This window comes from Chinchilla lanigera, unplaced genomic scaffold (assembly GCF_000276665.1).
Source record: "Chinchilla lanigera isolate Chin_1 unplaced genomic scaffold, ChiLan1.0 scaffold00017, whole genome shotgun sequence".
NCBI classification, from domain to species: Eukaryota; Metazoa; Chordata; class Mammalia; order Rodentia; family Chinchillidae; genus Chinchilla; species Chinchilla lanigera.
The window spans coordinates 8723300-8740123 of NW_004955418.1; positions in this window are offsets into that span (position 1 = coordinate 8723300).

A 16824-nucleotide genomic window follows, 5' to 3' on the forward strand; every position below is an offset into this window, starting at 1 on the left:
TCAGGTCTTCAGCCTCTCTCTTCCTTCTGCCTTATGATTCAGCCATGAGAGATATTCATGGCCTCAGCAGCCACCATGGCAAACACCCTTCAAAGCTCAGAGTGCTTGAGAGGAGAGAGCTGAGAGATGCCTTTGGGCTCTACTGATTTTCAAGGGTCAAATGTGGGAATCAGTGAAAATGATCTCATTCAAGACTTTTCCATTACTATCCAGGCATTGCTGGTCATTAATTCTTATATACTGATGCTCACTCAATATATTCCTAGGTTTGTGTTGATAGTACACAATAATTTGTGTAATGGCTGAACTGACAAAGTATGTAAAAGAAGCAGCATTTTTTTGGTTTTAATTCAGTACCAAGTAGCATGATTTAGTCTTTAATTTGTAAGGAATTTTTACCACAAAATTTTAGTTTATTCATCTCTTTATTGTTTTCTCTAGATGACTCTACAGTAAACAAGAACTTATGTTTTAAAAATTTGCTTGATTTTCCTACATGTGTTGGTATTTGCTAGATATAGCTCTGTTTTGAATAATAACTGTACTGCGCTGGCTTCAACTGAGAGCTGTTTTCCATGTACTATAGGCATTTTGATTGATTTTTACAATTCATGGGTTCTTTAAACTTGCCTGAACACAATTCTTTCTCTACACACATCAAAGAGCACACATTGTATTTCATTATCTCAATTGATCGTTTTAACTTCTAATCTTCATGGAAGGGCGCCAATCTCTTTCTTTTCCTGACTGTAAGTTTTAGTGTTGTTAGTTCAACTCTTGTGCTCATTTTCCCTCCCAAACCAAAATGCTTCATTTTCTAAAGGTGATTTTTGACCCACAGCAAACATGTAAAGTCCATAATACTTTTGCAATATTTGTTGATTTAAATGCCCATGTTTGAAATCTGGTTTCAAATCTCCTAAATCATATATGCTTTAATAAGTAGAGACAAAGTAAAAATAAGTTTTTTTTTCAACAGTTGAAGGTATGGTGTTTTGCAGTAAAGATGAATTTTATATGTTTTGCAAGAATTTCTGAGTTGTAGAAAAGTTGTAAAAATAATTCCTACAAGCCCATTCCAATAAGCACTTTATGAAGTAATATTTGTGTCATTTTCTTGATATATATTTTTTTACCAGAACACTTTTACAGTATGCTGCTAAAATGATAGCATTTTCTCTTAAATAAGTCAAATTTTATCAAAATTGGATGTGTTTAATAGTCTTGGTAAAAACTTAGCAAAACTAAAATTTTAATATTTATATCATCCTACTACTAAATTACCTGCAGTTCTCTCTCTCAGAAATTTGTACATATATGTGTGTGTACATGTTTGTACATATGTGGGTGCATATGTATACATATATATAGCCTCAATATTTCTATATTTTGTATTATGGGAGCAATCTTTATCAGGATAGCAAATAGTTTGCATGTTTACTATTGCAATTTTAGTTTAGAAGACACACATATATCTAGATATTATTCTAAATACATTGTGCTTTTGGCTAGTTTAATATTAACACAATTCCTCTTCTGTGTTTTCCAGTATGAATTCACTGTTTAAAACTCTTCTCGTTTGCTTAACAAGAAGCACTAGATGAGTAGTGGTTTGATAGCTGGGCCTCTGCGCTACAGCCTGTTTCTTTTTTTTTTTGTTTTGTTTTTCTCCGGTACCGGGAATCGAACTCACGACCTTGCGCTTGCCAGGCAGGCGCTTTGCCTCTGAGCTAAATCCCCAGCCCCTGCACCCTGTTTCTTTAACAGAAAAGGAATTCACACCATGACTACTTCACCGTGGCTCTCCCCTTTGCCTCTGTGTTGCTACCCTTCAGTTAGATCAGTAATTTTCATAAATTAAAAAGTGATCTGAAATTTGTTTTCTTTCTTACAAAGTGCATGTTTCAATGTACCTAAATTTGAAAATTTTCTTCCTTTCTTTTCAAATCTCAGGATGTCATCATTGAAAGAATCTGAGTTCTTTCTTTTTCATGTACAAATAAAGTCATTCTTATCAGTTTGGTACTGCAAAGTGAAGATACTTGTCAGTGATCAAACAATTATCTTTTCTTCCTTCTTAAAATGACTTCAATTTTCTCCTTTCCTGGATAGCTAGCAGCACTCTCACATTAGGAAAGACTGCCTTGAATCTTTTAAGATTTCTTAAATCATCTGCAATAACAGGAAATACTATGCTAATAATTTTTTCCCATATTTTACCTTATTTTCAGAAATTGTACAACTCAATTTTAAAAATAAGTTCAAATAACATAATGAGATCTTTATGTAGAATTTCACAGCTTTAATTTAGTAGCCATCAAGTTATAAACTTTTGTAATGTTATGGTTTTTTACATGAACTGTAACATTTTAAAAGCTCATAAGACTATTACTTTTACATACATTCGTTTGTTAAATTACTTTGTGCATTCATAAACTGATCTTTAGTATATGCCAGGGAGTATTTCCTTTTTTTTGTTTTTGTTTTTTTCTCTGGTACCAGGAACTGAACTCATGACCTTGCGCTTGCCAGGCAGGCGCTTTTGCCTCTGAGCTAAATCACCATCCCCTACCAGGGAGTATTTCAAGTGCAAGGGATAAATGAGGACCAGAAATCACTTTTCACTGCAATGTGACATCTTTAAATCTTTTGAGGAGATACCTAGTAAGGGAATAGTTGGGTAAAATGGAACTTCACTTTTTAGTGTTTGAGGCATCTGCACGCTGACTTTTGGAAGCAACTTCAGTGTCCACAAACAGATGAATACATGAACAAAATGTACTCTTTACTCACAACGGAGAACTAAAGAAGGATAAACTTGAGTCATTTGTAGGAAAACGGAAGCACCTGGAGACCATAATATTAAGTGAGGTAAATCACACAAGCTGAAGTATCACATAGTTTCTTTTTTGTAAGAACCTCAGGTTTTAAGTAGAGTGCAAAATAAAGAATGGTCAGTAGGACATGGTGAGGTGAACTTTGGCATATGGGAAAGGAACTGAAAGATTTGGGGAAGTAAAGGAGATTAATCAAAGAGGGGATGTAAAATGCTATAAATATGCACCAGGTCTCTCTGAGGAGTGTGATCAATGTGTTTGACAGACATATATAAATGCACATGAAGGGGCCCAAGAGGTGCAGGGAGGGGAGGGAATGGAAAGGAGGAAGCCATTTAAAAGAAGGAATTGAGAAAAGCCATGTACATGTGTCAACTCACCCTGACGCACACAATCATGACATAGTACAAACGTATGCTAAGAAAAATTTTAAAAAAGTATCTGGTATCTGTGTACAAATCTAGCAAAAAAGAATAGCAGACACAAAAGAAATCAGCTGATCAATTTGGTAAGTTAGAAATATTAGGAAAAATTTTCCCCAAAGGATTCCTCAGCTTTCTGAGCAGTTTTGGTCTCCAGAGTAAACTATATGTCTGAATATCAAACAGACGTAGAATGGAGAAAGTTTCCCTGTGGAGAGATTTAGAGATATTCTTCTCTGGAGATATTTAGAGGAGTGAGGATGAAATCTTCCCTGCAGGTTTATTGTGCCCCCATAGACAGGTGCTCATGTTGTTGACTGATAATCCTAGCGAGGTTTCTCTTTATCCCCAGGTAAGCTGACTATATTCCACATAAACAAGTGGTCTGTCTTCCTCAAAACAGGGGAAATGAGTAAATTACCCCCATAAAAGATTCTTGAAATTTCAGGCTTCTGTGGTGTGACCCACAGCACATGCACATACAAATGTGGTTCTCATAAGTTTGCTGTCTGGGATATTAGAAGTGGAGAATCAATATGAGCAGGCTTTTCAGGCACTGTTTTTGATGTTTTGCTGTCATTAGCTTTTGCTGTGTGTGTGTGTGTGTGTGTGTGTGTGTGTGTGAGAGAGAGAGAGAGAGAGAGAGAGAGAGAGAGAGAGAGAGAGAGAGAGAGAGTGAGAGAGAAATCTGTGATGGCCTGAAATACTAGCTGATTAACTTAAAGGTGGAATAAAAATTTTACACTTTAAAGTTGTAATTTTAATGGCCATACATATGAGACAAAAATTACATGCATTAAGTAACCAGTTCAATATGTGGATGAGGAAAGATACATCCAATATCAACTCTCTGCCACTGAATCTGACACCTGAATTATGTACCATTGATGCAAATGTTCTTTATTTTTAAAGAAATGAGAAAGGACTCAAAAAATTGAGTTGAATGTGAAGAACATGCTAGAGACAAACACCTAAGCAAGACTTATGTTGTGCAGGTGTGGTAGGTAATACAGTTATGTTGATAACATTAGCAAAGTTTTGATTTGAAGTTTATAGTAGTAATTTGTTTTTACATGTAGTGATTTTACACTGTATATAGCCATTGAAATGGAAATGCTTTGTAGATATTTAGATGCATAAGTCTGACTGAAAAAAGAATTCTGAGATTGTTAAAAAGAATCTTGGCTGATGCAGTACTTTATATTTCAAACTGAGGACCACATCTTATTACTACAGAGTAGGATGCACAGAAAATTGCACTCAGGAAAGTAGACAAGTAGAATAAGGGAAATATTGGTCAATAAATTAGGCTAAGAATAAGAAACACTTGGGCTATGGAGTTCGATAGAATGTTTTTTTTAAATATACAGTTGACCACTGACTTCTATGACAAAGCCTTTCACCTTCTTTACATTGTCAGAGTCATAGGTGAAATTGATATGATCTCCGTTAGTGAGGTGGCCAGGACGTTAGATAATAATAGACAGTAGGAGGTCAAAATACAGGTGAGAAGCACATTCAGTTCGTTAGTTTTTGTTCTCTTATGAAAGTTTAAAAGCATGAAAACATCAATGTATAGTTTCAAGTAATTTTTTCGGGTCGAACTTATTTTCCTTCTTGGAAAGCTTATTAAAGTGGAGTGGGTGCATTGGCTGCTAGTCTTCAGCTGTCCAAGAACCTATTGGCTCTCTAAGGAGGTGCAGGTCTACATGGTGAAAGGAACAATGGACAACACAGCCAGGCCTTAAAATGTTGTCCTTGGTCTTCTGCTTATTAGAGCTGTTACTAGAAACAAATTACAATGTCTTTAATTCTCTATTCCTTCATCTGTGAAGTCAGAAAATACCTCGAACCTCTATAAAACATATAAAATTAAAATGTGTTGAATTACTAGAGTGCACCTTCAAAACCACTGTGACTTCTAATATATAAATAAGAAAGGCTTATCTCATTAATTTACTCTAAAAACAAAACAATAGTACTTGATGTAATAAGTAATACCCATAGGAAATTACAGTATGCAGTGCAATGTGCAGACTTAAGGTTTTGAACAGATTCAATATTTTATTCTAGTATAGAAAGATGCTAAGTTCCTCCAAGAGTAAGGAGCAACATAACAATTCATAGTGAAAAGTTATTATATCTCCATGTTGGTAGAAAGCAGAAATCAGTCAAAATATTGACTCAACAACTGCCATCTGTTTCACACAGAAAAGGAGATTTAGAATACCAACATAGCTAAGAAAAAGTATACTTAATTGTCTTATTGTATTTTAATACTAAAATGCAGATAGTTCTAATTATTTTCATATTCATATTTAAGCTAACAGTTTTCTAGGCAAATTCATTATTTATGAATAAACAATGGTATATTATTGCCAGGCTTTACAATGATTTATCAGCCCTTCACGTAACTAGAGACTTGACTATCACCATACTATCCCACTGCTCCTTGAACCTGAAAAAAGAAACTTTACAATATATTTCTTTGAAAATAAATTGATGGATACTACTATAGGTCATAAAGTTCCATATTTTGAAAAAGGCACTAAATACCTGATTCAATTATTACATTTTAAGCTCATATATGATAATCTTCTATTTTATTCATGAATCCAAAATTTACATGGCCCATGTTGAAACACAAATTTTTACTCAATTTTTTAGAATCTACTTTTCTTCTCAAATAACATCTCTAATTTATTTCCTCACTATTCAAGGTTTCATGTATGAAATACATCAGAATCTTTAATAAAAGTAAAATTTATGGTATTTAAAAAACATATCCCACATTGTCAGATATTGTCTAGTGCAAATATGGGAAATTATAATTTTTATCAGGCTTTGATTTTTTTCTGATATTAATGGAAGCATGTTTTTCATTAAACATTAAAGGCATAACTGTAATTGAACAGGGTGAGATTGGATCAATATTAGATATCAGGATTGTAATCCATTCATTCCTTTGACCAGAGTATGACCCCAGGGGAAAGAAAGGACCAAGGATGATGGTGTCTAATCTTGTCAACTAGACCTCTGGGTAAATAGAATAGTGATATTTGCTAGGAGGAAGAGATTTCATCTATAGAACTCCCTAGTAGGATGTCCCTGGCTAAAGGATTACTTCTAGCAAATAAATTTCAATCACCAAATTTATGAGGCATAGGTCTCAGGAATATGTCATGCAGACCACACAAGTCTATGCGTGTAAATTAGAGACATTGTATAACTTACTTGTCTCCTGCTCTGTAAGGCAAAGCCATCTCTCCCTGAGATAATTCACTTATTGTTCTGGCCAGGAGATTGTGTGAGTGGTACTGGAAAATCTGGTAAGATTGACATATTTGGAAAGTAAAAATAAAAATACTGATATCCAGTTACATTTTCATGAGACAGAAACAATGCAGTGTGTACGTGTGTGTGTGTGTGTGTGTGTGCGTGTGTGTATTTATTTCCTTTGAATATTTGGGACATATTAAAAAGTTGATATATCTCTGTAATATAAATTTAACTGGCATCTTTACTTTATATGACAATACTAACTTACAGAAACTGTTGGGATGGTCTGAGCATTTCACTTTTTCTCCTTCTTTGTCTTTGCTTCTAAATCCCGGGAGGGTTTAGATCACTGGTAAGTTTGATATTGGGTAATATCTCCTACTCACATGAGTTTTTTTGATAGTCTGATCCCATGTGTTACTTTAGCAGAATATACTCATATACACAATATACACGGAGTATTTGCACAAACACATGAAAATCAGTTTTCCTAATCTCATTATCACACTTTTAAATTTGTGCAAGTAACTGATCATGAAGCACTAACACATTATTTCAGTTACATGTCACTCAGAGTCCAGATCTGAGTTTGTGTAGATGCTAACTTCATGCTTAAGAGCTCACTTCTATTTGCACAAACACTTATTTTTACCTACAGGATAAATTATCAAATGTGTAGAAATTAAACAAACTGTTACTTGTTATCCCTTCTATGTTACTCTGGGTCATTTTTTCAAGCTTAATTTCAAAATAAGCAACAAATAAAAATGTCTGTATATATAAATTGACAATGTGATAATATTAATTAAGTAGATTGTGCAATTATTAGCAGAATCAAGATAATGAATTATTAATAGCCACACAATTCTGCTTCTTGTTCATGTCTTTAAAACACTTAATGTCTAGTTTCTTAGCAACTGTTAAGTGTATGTTAATATTACCAAAGTTACCATGTTGTAGATTTCCAGAGTTATTCATGATATAACCAGAAGTTTGAAACATTTGACAAATATCTCCCATTTCTCCTACTCTCCACACCAATAACCACAAATTTATTCTATTTCTGTTAATTCAACTTCCTAAAATTTTATATAAAAGTACTATCATAATAAGATTATGTCTTCTTTCACCTTGAAAAATGTCCAAACTCATCCATATTGTAACAGTGACGGCATATTTTTCACTTTTTTTTTTTAACTTTTATTTTAACTTTCTTTTTTTTTTTTTTGGTACCAGGAATCAAACTTAGGACTTGCGCTTGCCAGGCAGGTGCTTATGCTGCTGAGCTATATCTTCGGCCCTATTTTTTGCTTTTAATGCTGGACACTATTCTTATTTTCTATACCCCATTTTAAAATCCGTTCCTCTATCAGTGGATACTTAGATTGTTTTCATGTCTTGGCTAATATGAAGAATGCTACAGTGCACATGAATGTGCATATTTACATTCCAGATAGTGGTTTCAATTGTATTTATATTTATTCAGATGTAGGATTGCTGACTCAGATGGTAGTTCTAGATTTAATGTTTCGTGGAAACTCTGTTATGTTCCATAATTGTCTTCTGGTTTACATTCCCATCAACAGTGTAGTAAGAGTTACGTTTGTCTATATTCTCACAAACGCTTGTTATTTATTTATTTTTAATAAAGCATTCTGACAGGTGTGAGATGCTATCTTATTATGGCTTTATTTTGCCTCTTTGTGATAGTAATGATTTGACCACATTTTCATAAATCCATTGCCCATTTGTGTGTTGTCTTTTTGAGAATATATTTATATTTTTAGCTCATCTTTTAATTTGGTTACATTGGTTTGTTAATATCAAGTTTTCAACATATTTTCTCACATTATATAGGTCACCTTTTACATTTTGTAGATTGTTTCCTTTGCTTTGCAGAAACTTTTTCACTTGACAAAATCTCACCTCATTTATCATGCTTTTGTTGTACCTAAACAGAAAAAATAGCTCAAAAGTCATTGCAATGGCTAATTTCCCACTAAGATTTCCTTTACAGATTTGTGTAAAAGTTTTACAGTTTCTGGTCTTATACAGAAGTTTTTAGTCTACTTTTAATCAATTTTGTGGTAAGTCTTAAAATAAAGGTCTGTACTTTATTTACATTCAGTTATCTAGTTTTTCCAACAGAATTTATTGAAGAGGTTATCCTTTTCCCATGGTGTAATTCTGATATATTTGTGAAATATTAGTTGGCAGTTTCAGAATGAGTTTTAAGGAGGTTGTATATTCTCATATTGGTCTGTGTCTTTCTTATTCTTTGCGTTTTTGTTTGTTTTTCTGAGCACAATATTGTTTTGCTTACCTTATCTTGATAATTGAGAATAAGGTTGTATGTTGCATCCAGCTTTGCTTTTTTCATCTTCAAGATTAATTTAGGTGTTCAAGATTTTTTTGTGGTTCCATTAAATTTTTGAATTTTTTTCTATTTTAGTGAAAAATGACCTTAGAATTTTCACAAGCAAATACCAGAAATATATTTAATTTTTAAAAGTATGGACATTTTGACAATATCAATTATTCTCTTTCATGAATGTGGGTTTTCTTTTATTTGTGTTGTCTTTAACTGAGTCTCTCAGTGTATTATAGTTTTGAGGGTATAGAAATTGATTTTTTAGTAAATTATTAAGTTAACTCTCAATTATTAAGTTCCTTGTGATTCTATTATAAATGTTTAGTTTGAGCATTCAGCTCTTGTCCCTGCTCCTAGCTTCTTTCAAGGATGAATCCCTGTTGATCTGTATGTATTCTTGGTGGGTTGAGAAACTGGTGTCTGTCCTCTTTCCTTATCTGAAGGACATTGATAGAGATTTTCTGTTGACATTGTTATGCTACCTTGTGAGAGGGGTCACCCTGGTAACATAAAACATTCTTAACTTTTACAGTGTGTTTATTGTTGAATTCTTTGCTCCCATGACAAGGTGAAAATTCCCTATTGGAATCTTGCTCAAGCACAAAATACTAACCTGTGGATAGTGTTCAAAATCAGTACACTATGGGAAAATGAGAAGAGAGACTGAGTGTTGCTAGCTTTCACCACACTGGCTTGTCGTTTAATAGATGAACCCAGAACTTATAAAACTGCCTTTGATACAATACATAAAAGTATCTTTCTTTGATGTCCTACTTTCACTTGAATGTAATTCAAAGTGTGCAATTTTTAGGTTGAACTTTAGATATTTTCTTATAGAAATTATTTTCATTTTATAAAAATGATCTTTCTAAACAGATTATTATCTTATAGAGCAACAACAATTTTGCATCTGATCTAGACAAAGCAATATCCATTCTATATGCACTGACAAAGTTTTCCTTTGAATCAACTTTATCATGTTTATTAATGCAGCAAATAAAATTTTGGGACTACTGGAACATATTTGCATGCAGACAGAATTTCCCAATTTTTCTTTGACAATAAAAGTTTGACATATTTAACATTTAAAAGCTTATGAAGTCTTGGTTACACTGAAAAATAAATAGACTTATTACATTGATAGATTCCTTTTAGCATAAATAATTTATATACTTCCAATTTATATACTTAGACAAGATACTAAAGAATGATTAATTCAATTTGCTCAAGTTTAGAAGGTGATTGAATTATACCTACCCAAACAAATACATATTCAATACATAGTAAATGGTAGAGAATTAATGAATTGATCTCAATTTGAAATGTTGGCTGATGAGGTGATATATTTGTTAATAGTGTCCACACAACTAAAATAAGATTGTAAATGATGACAACACATTTTTATGCATCCCAAGGAGGCACAAGACACCAGGGTTAAAAATCAGTTCAGTAAGGAAGAAGGAATAGTGACCTGTATATTTTTTCAATCTGTCCTTGTTTGAGATTTCTTCTGCTTGACCTTCCAAATCTACTTCCTACACATCTTTTCCCTCTTAAACCCCTAAGTATGATTGCTTCAGCAAGCTCATTTGCACTGTAAGTTTAGTTTACCCTTGACAAATGTTCTAAAGGAGAAAGAAAGAACCCCTTAGCTCTACCAGTGGTAACAGGCTGCTTTCCTTGTCTGCTAGGTTTTTATATCATAATGCAACCATAACATGTTGACCCCTGGAAAATATCTCAATTCCTTCACTATTATAATAGTCATTGTTTGATTCATAGTCTACTTTTCCTAGGAAATTATCAGATTATTCACTCAATAAAGAAACAATAAAAATGACAAAGTGACACTTTGTTAAAAAAGATGGAAAGAAACAAGTTATAAAGTAACAAACCTTAATTTTTTTATGTCCCTTTCTTCTCACCTCGTCACTTCTTCCTCCATCTCTCAGTCAACCTCACCTTTAGAACAGACCTGTCTATCTCACTGTGCCCTACCATCTGCCTTTTATTTTGCTCTTTAATTTATACTTTGTGATTCTCAGCTAAGATAAACTCTGCAAGATGTGTTGTGTATATGTACTAACTCCTCATAGTGAGGGTGATCATTTTGCACTGCTGCAAACATGTATGAATAAAAATAAATTAAAAAAAAGAAAAGATAAAAATTTAGTGAGGAAAAGTGATATGAGCTTGGGTTAAGAAAAGTTGTATATCACGATGACTTTCACCTATCTCATTTATGAAGGTGTAAGTTTGTCTCAAAATATCCCCAAATGGAATTTCAAGCTTTATAGTTCACTGTGTTTTAAAAAGAAAGAATATTTTGGAGAAATTTGTCTGATCATGAGGCTAGATGCCAATAGAAATTTCCTAAGGTCATTGTTAAAATTTTATAATGGGCAACCCTTTCAACAAATCATTTGAAATAAATCAGACTGGGCTTGTAGGTCAATCGTGGAGCACATACTTAGCATTGGCTAGACCCTGGGTTCCATGCCAGGTACATAAGTACGTATCAACCACTTATCAACCACTTATCAACCACATAAAATGGCTGCCTTACATAGAGATGCTTTTCATAGATAGGTACAATCATTTTGAAAGAAGGCTGGGTTTGAAGGAAGAAGCCTTAGTAGAATGCTACATCCTCAACCAGAGGAATATTTTAGATGAAATGAAATTCACTGCATGTTAGGTAACTCTTGCTCTATTTCATAGTAAGAAATTTCATCCTGTCAGATTCCTCATTTGCCAAAGTTACACATTGCCATTTGAGAAGAGTCTCATGGATAGAACGGCAGTTCTACAATCACAGTGGCAGAAGCATGAAGATCTTTTTGAAAAGTTTCAGAGGCTAACGATGACTTGCGTCTGAAAAGAACCCCTCTCAGTCTGCTCTAAGCTGAGGTGATGGTCAGATTCTATGTCTCAGAAAAACCGTTTTAAAACAACCCCACCACTCGGCCAACTTAATGAGAAGGACAGAACAACATGACCCATAGGGCCACTAAGGAGTAACTTTGTAAACTGAGCATAGCTCTAATTCCTCAGTCTCTAATTTTTCTAATGTAATATTGACAATATGTATTACTGGTGATTAACATTAATTTTAGTCTAAGTATTATTATTACTATGCAAATTTTATAAGTATAGGTGGTCACTTTTCAATGAATTCCTCCAAATCAAAATGGCTCTTCAAAATTAGTTTTGATATTCTCTACTAATTTTCTAACCACTCATTAAGAATGACAAGTTTTCCACACATGCTGGTTTTGACCTTTCCATTAGTAGAGCATTTCCCACTGTAGTTTTCTTTATGGCCTTCAAAGGCCATAGTTACATTTGGCGAGGTTTACAAAATAATGACTTGATTAGTTCGACAAATGGCCACCAGCAAGGCAGGAGAAACCAAATAAGGGTAGACACTATATATCTTGACTCTTTCATTTTCTAATGTCATACAAAAGTAAAAAATGTACTTTTTCTCTGGAAATATATTTAACGAATTATTATCAGTAATTGCATAAGGATAACTTGAGAAATTAAATAAGTCCATAGGTTTATACCACTGTTGATTGGAATTTTTTGGATCATAATTATCATATATTTGAAGCACATGATTAGTAAACAGCTACCAGTAACACTAAGTGATAAGAGAAAGTATTTTACATATTTTTGTTAAAATTAATCTTTCATACATCTCTTAAATGAATATTTACTTTTTCTGTAAATTATCAAAAAAAAAGCTAAGAGGCTTATTAAACTAACTCCATAATTCATGTGAGATGATTTGCATAACTTGCAATGAAGCTTTCCTCCTTCTTGCTAAATCTGTCGGAAGATAATTGTGGAATATAATCGTAGAGCTTTGCAAGCAAGGAAGCCCTTCGAAATAATTGCTGTCCTTGCTATCTACATAATGAGGTTGAGGTCAAAAAGATTAAGTGACTTGTTTGTTGAAGGTCACACAACTAACTGGTGAGTGGAGCTCAGCGATCCTGACATTCACTCTATAATGTTGTGTTTATGATCTATTTAACAGCTTTCTGTGCAAGAGCAGTAAATAGCTTAATCACTTGATCACAAGGGTACACTGATTCAACAAGTCAAATATGACCCAGCTTAAAATGTGCCTTTAATGAAAGATGTTTACTCTATCCTTGTTTATACAGCAAGGCACATTGAGGAGTTAATTTCAAAATTGTAAGCTGCATAAATCAACTTTGATGAAATACAAATACAAAAAATCAAAACAACCTCTAAATATTCTAAGTAGATAAACAATAAATAACATAACTGAGATACCTGCCATATTGTGTTTGCAGATCAATGAAAAGGAAGTTAATTTAAACTTCTGAATATACAGTCAACTTATATAAAGATCAAGAAAGTGGAAGTAAAGCCAAATAATGAAAAAAAAATTGTGGTCATTATAAATGAAGGGATCCTTTTTCTTTTACTGCAGAATACAGCTGGAAAGGGATATTTTAACTTTATAAGTATGTAAAGAAAAACAGACTGTTTTATTTATAGATATACAAATAGCCCTAAAAGGAGATACTATTTGAGAATACTTTCAGTAAGAAGGGGTACAGGGAAATGGATAAGAGACTTTCTTTTAAGTATTGTTTTGTAGATTGTGTGCATAAATTAGTAATTATTTTAGATCTGATTATGAACTTTCTATTAAAGTATTAATTGTGTACTTCCTAATTTTGACTTATTTTTCACTGCAAGAATTTCTTGTTACCAAATTTCATTAAAAGAAATTGAAAGTATAAAATACACAGCCATCTCAAACATTATTTAACTAATATAGTGTTGCAAAAATATCCTAATTGTCAGCATAAGTAGAATTGATAATATTGGTCTTCAGTGATATTTAGAATTAAGACAGAAAATAGTTCCTAGGTCTACTGTGGTTATCAGAGGCCAATCAACATAAGTGCAAATTTAATACTATGATCTATGTAAAATTAATCCCCTTATGGAATCTACTGGAAAAGTTTTCTAAATCTGGAATATAATTTTGAGTAATATTTTGAAACTAGAGAACCATATTCTAGATCTAAAATTGACTAAAAAGGCTAGAAATTTTGAAAAAGTAATTTTATGTACTCTAATACTTATTATTTGTACTTATTTTATATATGTTTATTATTAACTCAATGGGAATATTTAGTAACAGGAATAACATTTTTCAAGTTAGTAAGAAAGGGGCTGGGGATTTAGCTCAGCGGCAAAGCGCCTGCCTGGCAAGCGCAAGGTCGTGAGTTCAGTTCCTGGTACAAAACAAAAGAAAAAAGTTAGTAAGAAAAATGACAACAATATATTCTAAGCAATTATAATTAACAATAAATTATTTTACTGTTGTTGATATTCTAATGATGTTAGTACGTTATACTCAATATTTTTACTCAATAGAAACATTTTCATACGTTCTTGAATGGTAGCTGTATTTCAGTTTTCATTTACAAGTTTAACTGCAATATAAACTAGTGGTAAACATTTTAAGCAAAATTTTTTAAAAATTAGAAACTATGAGTATGCAATCTAGTTGCATCCATATACCTTCAAAAGCTTCAAGTTTATCTTTCTTTACACCTGAATAATATTCCATTGTATAAAAATACTACACTTTTCTTATCCAGTCCTCAGTTGATGAACATTTGGATGCAAGTAGAGACCATAGTTATAAGCAAAATAAATCAGATTCACATGTGTAAACATCATGTTGTCTCCCTAGTGTAAGAATCTAAAAGAGTAAACAAAATTGAACGGTACAATAGGTATTGTGAAAGGGAAAGAAACTGCTTAATAGGGAAGAATAACGGGGATGAGGGAAAAAAAGAAAAGAAATACAATGGATAGATATATATATTTATAGATAATAGATAGATAGATAGATAGATAGATATACACACACAAGATGGCTAAGATAATTCTACTACTAATTTCCACTGGTTTATTGAAAGGAACAGTCAATGTTTAATTGATCAACCTTGCATACCTATACCTGGTAATCTGAGCAATTACTTTGATGATAACAATAAGTAATACAGTAACATTGTTGATTTCCTATCATTTTGATTTGAAATTCTGTATCATTTTTATAGTCTTTGTATTATTTTGTTTTTGTCTTTGTTTTTGTTCATTTCTCTTTAAAATTTAAAAAACTTAAAAATTACAAACTATATTATAAAACTGTCTCAGATTATTTAATAATTTAAAAATTCATATGGATTATCCAGTTATAAAAGATTATAGTAACCAGAATTGTGATATAAATGGGTTTTGTTGGAAGGGTGGAAGAGTGTAGGGGACTGTGTGGCACTATACAAAATGTGCTTCTTCAAAAATGATCCTTATATGCAGAGTCGATTAGCTGTCACCATGTAAGAATATGGGCATTGTGTTGCACATCACATTAAAATGCAAAAATAATCTAAATTATGTGAACCAAATAATACAATCTGCTCACAGTATTTTCCAAGTGCTTTTCACTTTAGAACAATTTACAATAAATAGTTTTAAAAACCAGTGTTGCATAATGATATATTGCATGGAAGTATTCCAACATGTTAACATTAGTATTTATATTAATTGCTTAGATTATGTATATCATTTTAATATCAATCAAGGGAACGTACTTTAAAAGTTTATGTATCTTTTCTTATATTCCGATAACAGGTGGTTCAACCATTTGCAGTAACTTGGATTTAAAAGTGATTCTCACCTTAAAGAACTTCCCGCTTATTCACCTCTAGAATGAGCAACATCTGTATCTTCTTTGTATTCTAATGGGAAAGAAATTTAATTATGAGGTTTGTCAGGTCATATCTTTTTTAGAGTAGTTATATGGAATGTATGAAATGTGGTGATGTAGCATAATGGAATATGATGCTTTTCCTGTAATTCAATTTGAATGCCATTTGAAGTGGGAAAAATTCATATGAACTATAATTCGTAACGCTGCCAAACAGAAAATGCAATACCTGTAATGTTACTCAACTCTCCAAAGTGATTCGGCTACCCAAGTGACTATAAATACACACATGCATACATACACAGAAATACTGTCCATTGGGATCTCATGTTAGAGATCAAGAACTTAGTGACTTCAAAGTAGTTATCCCTTACAAAATCATTTTAATGTTGGTATTTTGTACTGTGTGTGTGCGTGTGTGTGTGTGTGTGCATGTGCGTGTTGCTCTGACTGGCATATGATCAATCCTCAATAATTTTTGGATAGAAAAAATTGTGGTACAGTGACACATATTAGAGAAGTGTGAATTGCATCCTCTATCAGCATAAGTGCAGAATAACAATATTTTAGAAATTGTTGGGAATTGCAGTGGGAAAGCCTGTCCCAGAACAAGGAGAACTGTGGTAGGCGAGCAACAGGAAAGGCAGTCTTAGAGGCCATCTGCACAGAAAGATCTAAAGGTGAAGGGAGTCTGCTATTTATATAAAAAGAGAGAGGTGAACCAAACAGGTCAGGTGAATTATCTGCACCAGAGAAATGAAGCAGCTTTTCTATCAGTGAGCTTACTGTGTCTTCTATGTTTGTTTTGAACTAAAAGATTGAAAGAGTGCTGTGTTATTCAGGTTCAAACCCTTCAGTGACCTCTCAACTTTTACAAGATGCCTTAACAACTTCAGACTTTTTAGTTATTGGTTCAACGAGAAAATGTTATGGGTGTGCACAGGGTTTGTCCTCTCAGTTGCAAATAGATTGAAGCAAAACTAAATTCAATTTAATTTTCCTCTGGCACAGTGGGTGATCATTGGGAATGGCCATTTGCAGTTCAAAGAAACTGAACAATGCTGTTTATTGAATAAAATTCTCTCTCTCTCTATATATATATATACAGTATATTCTACATATATATTCTCTACGTAGAGAATTTGT